Below are 10,607 nucleotides of genomic sequence, written 5' to 3'. Positions count from 1 at the left end.
GAATGTAATGAAGTCAGTGAAATGTATGACTCGCAGCTCAGGCCCGAGGGGGCTTTTGTTAGACGCTATTATAAGCCGTGTAGAGTGGGAGTCAGCGTGTCAAATTCTGCACCAGTCGCTGGGGAAAGTGTGCGCCCTCGGGTAGAATAAGTGTTGCACCTCCCATGGACATTGGGGTTGTGTCATACAACTGTCGTGGTCTGCATGTGGGCCAGAGTGTTTGGGATAAAGCCCGCCGTATGGTTGTGGACAGTCTCTTGGAGATATTTTATGCTTGCAAGAGACATTTTTAGCAATGCAAGATTTGGATAAATTGAATTCCCTCTGATAATTTTCATGGGTGGTGAATCACAGTAGATTTGGTCTGGATTTAATCCAAGGTAGGATATCCTGGGGGTGTAGCCATACGTGGAAAAAAAAGTTGACCCATGGTTAAGGTAAATTAGATAGAGTTCATTGGTGTATTGCAATACAGATTACTTATCAAGATAAGAATGGTTATTATTCTAAATGTGTATACACCTTTGATCCTATCATAAATGAAGATGAGTTTTTTTTAAATAGACTGGCTTTTATCAGTTCTTTTATTGAGAGAGGTTCTACTATTTCTAGTGTGTGTATGTCATTGGGATATGAATCGGATATTTTTGGGCAGAAAGTCTTTATTTTCCAGTCATATTGTTCAGGTTTGCCAAGATAATAATCTAGTTTTTGTCCCAGCGCATGTGGCCTGCAGCCCTGGGAGAGGGCTATAGGCATGCTAGTGATGCCTGGAACACCAGTCACCATTATGGCTGGAATGACAGTATTAGCATGGAAGATGCATGTGGCGACGCACTGAGGGTATGAGAAAGATTTATTTGATATAATTAACAACCGATCATATGTCTCCTGTCTTTTGTGATAAATGCACTGAGTTTCTTGTAGCAATGTTCAATAATTAAAAAAATAATATCAATGCAGCAAAAATGGATTGGTCAGCACTTACAAAGGAGGATCTTTTAGTCTATTATGTGAATACAGATAGATGTCTGAGTAATATTAATTTACCTAGGGATCAGTTATGTGTAGTGATGTTAACTGTAAAGATGCAAATCATCAGAGGGATATCTGCTCAATGTATAATGAGATTTGTTAATGCGACCTTGCATGGTTGTAGTAAGCCATTTTTAAATCGAGAGGCAGGAATGAATAAGGCTAGGCCTGGCTGGAGTAAATATGTAGCTGAATATCAGGATGAAGCCCTGGGAAGCTTTTAAATTCATGGGTTATTTATGGTAGACTGGTGGCAAGGACTGAGATTGAGTATATGAAGTCTTCATAACGCAAGAGATAAGTATGATGATCATTTTATCTGCAGAAGCCGATGACCATAGCATTTGATTCCCCATGGCTATAGAAGCTGCAAAGAACTACACGATTCACAGATTTTTTGAAACATGTCTGTAACTTTAATAGATGAGAGTATCTCTCTTCCCTTGCACCTTAGATGAGTTTCGGGGCAGATAATATTGCAGAACTATGGAGACTGCATTATTGTAGTCGTTTTTAATTGCATCCAGAATGACTAGAATAATGTGGATGATATTCAAGCTTAATGATCCAATAGTGATCATGTCATGTGAGGTGGATCATGCTATAAGTAAATTTGTTTCAAACCAGATAGACCCAGGAAGCTTCTAGCTTAGTATCATCCTGTCAAACCGTGCCATTGGAAAAATCTTGCCGTATAGGTTAAACAGTGTTTGTTTGACCTCACAGCATAAACCACAGCCGGATTTGGCGCTAAACATCGCAATTGATCTTTGTACCAATGCATTAAGCGAAATTGTAAACAAGTAGGAGGGGATAAAATCACATGTCTCTGGCAAGTGCTTCATTGATCTCAGCTTAAAGCTTTTGATTTGGCTAATCCATGCAAAGTTATTTTTTTAAAATGAGACAAAGAGGGGTGCCAGAATATATTGTGAGAATCCTGGTTTATTGGTATGCCCACCAGATGATGCAAGTAAAATGGGCACAAAGTCTCTGCCCCTTTGAGGGTTAGTAATATGGAGACAAAGGGGGATTTTGTCCCCACTCTTTGTTTAATCTTTACAAGGATGATCCATCTGAATGTTTGAATGCTCAGAAACTGGGTGTAAGGATTGGGAATATTCTAGTTAATCATATTTATGTATGCAGATCATCTTGTGGTGTTTAGTCCTTAAAGGAAAAGCTGGTCTTCAACAGCTTTTAAACATGTGTTCTGATTATGGTCTTGAACATGATATTTTCTTTATATATCCTGATAAGAGTGCGGGCATAATTTTTGTAGAACTAAGGAGGATAAAATGGTATGCACCTCCCAGCCTCTGCTGTCTAATAAGAGTCTTACTGTGTTCAAGTTAAAAGTAAAAATACCCTCCGGACATTTCCCATCTCACAGAACGCATGACAGACAATGAGGATATTGAAAGACAACTCCATATGATGTAATATGCAGGCTGCATTATACTTTTAATGCGAAATTTAGTTTCTGTTCAGATGAGGTGAAGGTGTGTAACTTTAAAGCATATTGTAAAACACTTTATAACCGCTCATCTGTGGTTCTAACTATAGAACATCTAGTTTACAGAAGCTGCAAGTAGCTGAGGGAAGAGATGCAATGAGAATACTTTACACAAAGAGACCTAGATGGCATAGTGCAAGCGAAATGTCTTAGGAGTGCTAGAGCAATCCACTTTTAAAGCACTGTTACTTAAATCTTATGTGTATGATTTATCTGTCGGGTAAAATGATTCAAAAAATTAGATTATTGTGGGTCTATCAGATGTGGGTGGGTTAGTATTACACCGTATCAGTCAAAGCTGTGGAGACATTGGCATTGTTGCATTTTATAACTTTTTATTGTGTGTGGTAGATGTTGTGGGTTGTATATGTTGTCCTATTGTCTTGGTTTTTGTTTGTTTGTTTTATTAATTTGGCCCTTGAGTCTGTAATAAAAGATTGATTGATTCTTTATTAAAGAAACTGATTATCACCATATGTTTACTCGCTGTATTATATCGGTCTTCCGAGGCTGTCTTTGAGTTTCATTGCGTGTAACTAAATGAACACACCTGCTAACTAGGGTGATTAAACCCTATTCGTCACGCGGACGTGCTATTGACCTTGGATCAGTTTTATATTCATATCAGGTTCAAAGATGGAAGTTGTATTTGTAGTAAAATCATGGTGACCAACTACATACTACAATAGTAACAAAAAAAAAAAGTTAAACAGGACATTTACCATGTTTTTACCACAATTTGCAATTCTGTATAAAAGGTTCTATATCACTGCTAAAGTTCATGCACCTTTGGTTGTAATATTGTAGAACATTCTCAATATCTTTAAACATCACAAACTATAAGTAAGTAATTAAACAAACAACTATAAGTAACAGAGTTGTAAAGTGAAAGTACAGATACTCAATGAAAATTTTACTGAATTAAAAGTATCTGGCCAAAAACATACATGAGTAAAAGTAAAAAAGTACAACTTTAAACTGTACTCAAGTATTTAAAAAGTAGAAGTACTTTTTTTTCTGACAGACATACGGAAGTTTGGTTAAAGGAGAAGTGCAACAAAAACAAAATGCACCGATGCTGGTCAAATACATATATCTAGTGCAACAACAACAATTAAAATGGCAGCACAGTAAGAACACACAACTGACAGTAAAACATGAATTTACAATTGACATTTAATATACAGTGTTCATTTAAATACTTTTTATTGAGTTTTGGGGATTTGTAAACATTTAATTTAAAAAGAAATCCCTACAAAAAATTATTAAGTGTATTTAAATTCTCATCATTGATTTAATTTACACTCAATCTACTGCATTCAAATATATTACACAGCAAGACTGCTCAATCAAAAACAAAATAAATACAGACACTTTTATTTGGGGAAAAGCATAACTTTGCTACCCTAATATGCTTCCTCAGATTTGTTGGTAAACTTTTGGAAGCCAAGTTTACTTAATGAATGTCATAACTAAAGTAGAAATGTGTGTGTGATGGTCAAAACAATAATCAATGGTTCTCATTCACATCAAGCATGCACGTTTAAGCTTCCATTTACCATATTTATTGTGTATAAGATAAAATAATAATGAAATGTACTTTTCAAGATAGTGAAAAAAAATAGTTGCTTTCTTCAGCAATGTAATCAAGTAAAAGTACAAGTAGTCAGTTTAAATTGTGCTTCATTAAAGTACAAATCCCCCAAAATAATACTTAAGTACAGTAATCAAGTAAAATTACTATTAAGTATTTTACACACCAGATAAGCAACTATGCAAGTACATGTCAGCTTATTCTACTAACCCTAAACCTATCATAACAGTCTACTAAAAGTTACTTAAAGTTAGAATTTCGAAAGTGAACTACCACATCTACTTTCTGGAAGGAGATGTTGCTACAGAAAAGAAGTTGAAATTCCTTGTCTATTGGATGTCATAATGGGAGACCCAGTACAAATGTAGTATACAAAATATTATTTTAATAAAAAACTCAGCACAACAAAACATCTGTGTTAGTATTTATTGAGGTAACATTATTTTTTGCATATGGTTGGCAAATGCTTAACATCTCTACAAATAATTAACCTCATACAAACATGCCTGTATATGTAACACACAGAATAACAGTTCTAAATACAGTTGCACAGACAATAGACAAAATTTTATTTATTCAAATTAAACTAAGCCGAAAACAAACAGTTATGACTAAAAATCAATCTGAAAGTAAAATTTAGAGCATTGTGAATATAAAGATTGTTCTCAACAGAAAAAAATCAAAATGAAAAACAAGTTACACACACATATTTTAAATACCATTTTCAGTATTAGAATTTCAAGAAAAACGTGAAATGTTATATAGGGTGAAAAGATGCTTTTTATTAGTCAAGCGTATCATATATGGCATGCATTTTGAATGATGAATGATGCTTTTATTATAAAAAACAAATCTTAACTAAACTCATTCGAATAGAGGCCAGACAGACACTATTTAGTTGATGTTTACTTTAGGCTTTCATCTGCCTGAATCTTTGTAATGTCTGTCCAGGCTGGGGGTATATCTGCAGGTTTTGCATCATACTCTTCAGCAAACCGGTTATTGAATTGTACCATCACATATATCCAGTATGCTGATGGCTCTATGTTGGGCTCTCGATCAATACGCCAGTCTGGATAGATTGTATCGTATTCCTTATATGGATGCCACTGATCTTTGGTGGCATGGCATTTGAAGCGTGAGTCACTGTTCACCGATGATGTACAGATGTCTGTCACTAGTTTTTTAGAACTATGAAATCTCCATCGGCCGAGACCTTCTGGTCTGTGAATTGAGACAAAGTGTTTAGAGTGGTCTTCTCCTCCAGCCTCACATGGTGCTTGACAGAATGGACACTGTTTCCCACAGCCCTGCAGTCGTTTGAACAGCACATCCTGTGGTTTGGTTTGAAGATGCTTTATTCTGCTTTCAAAACTTGATTTTTGGAAACTAGCTTTCAGTGATTTATCCATGTCCTGCAAAGAACAGTGAAGGCATTCAGCAATTTTTTGGGGATTTGCATTGTTAAGTGTGCCAATTTTGTCCACGATATCCCTGGGAATAACAAGTCTTTCTTGAAGTTTCCTGCAGATGACTTGGATGAATCCCTTGATGTCATTTATAGTTGAGTCTTGCTCTGCCTCTTCAATTGCCAGAGTAATTTCTCTGATGACGTCAATCAGAAGATTTTCCTCTAATTTGAACATTCGATTCTCAGCTGTAAAGTGCTCTCTGACTTTGTCAAAAATAAAGTCTTTGACAAATGTTTCATATGACTTAATGAAACGCAAATATGTTTCAAATTTAGAATCAAGAAGATTTTTCAAGACAAAAATCTGAAATGATGCCCTTGTTTTAAAAATGTGGGTGTTTTCACCAGTCTTCATCTCGTCTGCCATTTTCATGCCCAAGACATCAGACATGTATTTTTCCAAAGCAGGTCTTATGCAGTTATTCATGAATTCATCAGCCGTCTTCTGACACTGGTCTCGTTCGAGGTAAAGGTCAATGAATTTACAGCGGTATGTTTGTTTGAAGTCCTCCAAGGCTGTTCGCGGGTTGTTTTTCTGGACGAATTGGTTGTGAATATCTTGAAATTCTCTGCTTGCAAAGCCACAGATGTGTAGTTTAAGGGGTAGTTCAACATCTTCTTTTAAATCTTCATGAGACTTAAGTCTTTCATCAATCATGTTAAGAATTTCCCTGATATATGTGTCATCATAATCATCCTTACTTTCTCTCTTTGCTTCAACAAATTCACAACAATCCCTGATGAGTTTGTCTGACATCTCTTGCACTATCTTGATCTGACTTCTGTAAAAAAACTTGGACACACAGTGTTTGTTTTTGCAAGCAATAAATTGTTCTTGCCCATACATGTTTAAATCCTTCACTTTGTCTAAGTGTTGAGCCATTGAACTTCCTCTAGATTCAAGATTTTTCCTCAAAAGAAGAAGAACTCTTAGGATGATATTTTGTTGTTGGAGCCCTGTGTATAGAAAAAATGTCCTTACAGTCTCCTGCCACATCTTTTCAAATGCTTCATTCAGCATGGAGTCTGACATGTCTGACTTGTTCTCACGACAGAATTTCAGCAAGTCCAGGACTTTTTTCTCCATTGTGTCCATGTATGTTTTTTTGATTCCTTCCACCTTCATCATTTGCATTTCGACGTAAAAAGAGCTGCATTCAGGTTTGTTTTGTGATGGAATCTCTGAAAGCTCTTTCTTCAAAGATTTGGCAGAGTTTATAAAGTCTTGTCGATAGCTTTCCCAAGTTCAACATGACCTTCTCCTTGTTCATAGTATGATTTGATCTTACTAGAAATTTCATCTTCTCCCTTTTGAAAGCTCAACATCTGCTTTTTGTAGCAAATGACAACAGAAATCTTCAATGGTGCACTGCTCAGAGTTTTCAAATTTTCCATGGTTCAAGATCTTTGTTTCAGCCTCTAATGCCCATGTGTGCATTTTCTGTCTCAGTGTCCAGTCCCATGTGTTGTACTCTGTGCACAGTTTCATGTATGCATCAGCCACCAGGCTGTTTCTGAAGCTGAAGATGAATTTCTCAAATTTCACAGCAGTCCACAAGTCTCTTGCATTTCTCAAATTTCTCACAGGGTCCATCTAATAAATTCATTCATGTCACTGGACTTGTAATGTCTGAAGATCTCCATTATATGCTTTTTGAGATCATACACAGACTCACTATAGCCGATACTCACTGAATTGCCATTGGGGGGGTTTTCCAATGCCACAATCCAGGGATGTAGTGGTCCCCTTCCCCAGTGTCATAATTCATCACATCTGTAAATTTATTAAACTCCAGTTTGTTCTCCATTTTGGCTGCAGCTTGTGTCATTTCATTCAGTTGTTCCAACAGAAATTTACGGTCTCTCATGTTTGAATCATGAGCTGAGACATCAGCAACATTCTGGTGTACAAACAAACATGTGTGTTTCTTACCTATTTCCTTCATCCTGAGGAAGGCATGAACAATGATCTGTAAAATGTCTTTCATCTCTGTGGAGTTTTCCATGGCGATGTTGAAATTGTTACATCACTCAGTCCAACAACAAGAGTTGCCAACTCATTTGTCATGTTCATTGGCTGTTGTCCAGTTTGTGCGAGCTCAGGGGATTTTAGTCCTTCAGTGTCAATTATCACTCTATAATCACAGGTGAGCTCTTCATTCATTTCCTCTGCTACTTTAATGAGCTGCATAAAGGCTCCCCTGGTGCATCTTCCACTGCTCACTGCAAACTGAACTCCAAACATGGTGTTCAGCAGCGTTGACTTTCCTGAACTCTGGACGCCCAAAACAGTGACAACCATAATCTTGTTTTTGGGCTCCACCAGTGTGTGTTTAATTCAGAAAACACACTAGAAAGCCATTTTCAGGGATGTTTGAAGAATCTCCATCCACAAGTTCAAGTGAAAATCCATCCAGCAGTAGTTCAGCACAGAGTTTAGGTAAATGTTGTAGTTGTTTGCGGTAAAGTGCATCTTCTGAGACAGAGACTGCATAAAGATAGAAGCTGGCTCATCTCTCGAATGAAGTGTTCAATCCTAAAGAACTGTTTTGAAATCTTTTTATCAAGCTCAGCTATTCCTGTCTTGTTCTTACAAACATCTTGACATTTCTGTTTGTACAGTTCTCTGAGTCTAGGCAGTACTTCATGTGAGCGGATTCTCCAAATTGATTCTCAACCATTTTAAGAAGTAGGCCTTTTCTGGTGATGATATGGCGCTGATAAAGCAGCCCATAGTAGTAGACATCTCTGTTCTGTATTGCTCTTCTCTGAGCTTCCTTTTCTCAATCTGAAGGTCACTTTTGTAATCCTCAACACTCTTATCCCCAACTTTCTTCAATTGGCACTCCTCCTTCTCTATCTTGGCCAGTTTCATCAAAATTTCCCCTTGCAAGGGAAGTTTCTCCATCTTGAATTGCACTATATCATTAATTTTTAAAGTGATTTCATCTGCTCTTGCTTTGGCACGCTGACATTCTTCAGCATCCTCATCCACCAAGATTCCCAGATTGTGTGCAATCTCAGCTAAACGAACAACTGACATTTTGTGATTGTTGTCCTCAATTGCATCTTGCAACTTGCTCTTAATTTTGCCAACAAATTCTGCATCATTCTGCTTTGCTTTAAAGATGAAATTGCTTTTTTTCAGTTTGAGCTCATTCACTGTAGCTTTTATGATCTCGTTGTTGGAGTCCCCCACAAAAAATAACTGAGGTATATGTCTCTGACTGGGGACTGAAATTAACTGTGAATCTAAAAATTGGGGTTCAAAGAACACAAACACAGCAGCTGAAGCCTCACGCAGAAAAGTGTACTGTGTTTCAAAGTTCTGAATGTCACCTCTCAAGTTGGCAATTGCTACAGGCTCAGGAAAGACATCAATGTTCTTTTTTCCACAAGGAAGATACCAGGTCATCTCAACCAAGCCATTTGATATTTTTTTGTTGATGTTTCCCAATCCATGTTGAAGTGCACAAATGTTTCAGTGTACTGCTGTGGATTGCTGAGCAGCTTATTCAGAATTTCTGATTTGGAAATGTTGCACCTACCAAGTCTCACAAAAGACACTAAAGGCATTTCTGACAGAGCAATCCTTTCTTCCACAAATTTACTTGAATCTGATAATGAGTGTGGTCTGTATTTTTTCACAATATCTCTCATTGCCCAAAGCATAAGAGTGATCTGATTGTTCTTACTGTTTGGAAGCAGCAGAGGAACAGCAAACTGACACATGCACATTTTCATAATCATTTCCTGCTGAAGAAAACTGTCAGAGCAAAGAAACACAGCAGTCAGAATGTCCAAAGGATTGACTGACTGAAGACAGTCTGATTCAGTCTCCTGATCATCATTCCACTCTGAATCTTCCGTCCTGTCTGATGAAGAACAGGTAACACTCCTCGCTGTCCTCTGTAGCATCATCAGCCTCTTCAAGAAGAGCCATGGCAGATCTGAAAGGGACTGAACAGTCACATCTGTGATACTGTTCTTGTTGATCTGCAGCACTGTGTGTAGAGTGAGCTTCTATCATAGTACTCCACCAAACCCAAAATTTAAAATGAGTATGTCCATGATGTTCTCCCTGTAAATGAGAACAAAATTTGTTATATTTGCATGCCCCCAAAATAACCTACTTTGTCATCCAGTTTCTTATTGCACTTCTATTACTCATCTATGAGCTGTTAAATTTTTACACAAAATTATTAGGGCTGTCAATTTATTGTACCAGTTAAGTGCAATTAATTATGAAAATGAACATTGTAGGGGGAGTTTTTCAAGTTGAATTAATTAAAGCTTCTGATGCATCTTAAAAATGTGACTCTCATGGTGCAAGAAAGACAGTAAGACACAAACACAATGGCCAAAGATGTCTATTTTCCTTGTGAGCTGTCAAGTTCAGGAGTGGGACTGAGAGTCAGATGCAAGTAGGTAAAGATGTTTAAAAAGTTGGGTAATGCTTCAGATTTACAGCGTAAGTAAACAGAATTTACAGCATACTTTTTGTAATTACAGTGTACCTAAACAGTACCTCCATGAAGGTTTAAGGTGAAGTTTAGGGGAATAAAGGGGTAACAACCTGGAAAACTACTAATTATTTATACTGTAAGTATTTTGAAACTAAAAAGGGTACCAATTTCTAATATTATGGTGGACGTATGTATGACTCCAATATACTAAACAACACCCTACATTTGCAAGTGATTTAACAAGAACATACTGTACATGGTGTACAAATCTTTAATGAGTACACACATATAAAAACGCTGGGTTATTGTTTCAATCCAAACACTAGGTTGATTGAGACTGCTGGGTAAGAAAGCTGGATTTGATTTGACCCAATTCTAAGTTGATAATCATAAAAAGCCAAGTAAGTAACACCCAGTGCTGTTGTTGGAATGTGGGCGTGAGAAAGGCGTGCGACGCCTCATTTGATAAACTAATCACAAACAATCCTGTGTGTGCAGATATCCATGTTTGCTGTGTTTATGACA

The 10,607-nt window shown here is 37.0% G+C and overlaps 1 pseudogene; it reads right to left on the bottom strand.

Annotated features, from left to right (window-relative positions):
* Nucleotides 1-6,483: 6,483 nt before the first annotated feature.
* LOC122144415 lies at nt 6,484-10,150 on the bottom strand (annotated as a pseudogene).
* Between the last annotated feature and the right edge of the window lie 457 nt (nt 10,151-10,607).

The sequence above is a fragment of the Cyprinus carpio genome, unplaced genomic scaffold (genome assembly GCF_018340385.1).
Source record: "Cyprinus carpio isolate SPL01 unplaced genomic scaffold, ASM1834038v1 S000006662, whole genome shotgun sequence".
In the NCBI taxonomy this organism is placed as follows: domain Eukaryota; kingdom Metazoa; phylum Chordata; class Actinopteri; order Cypriniformes; family Cyprinidae; genus Cyprinus; species Cyprinus carpio.
This window is presented reverse-complemented; position numbering and strand designations above follow the sequence as displayed.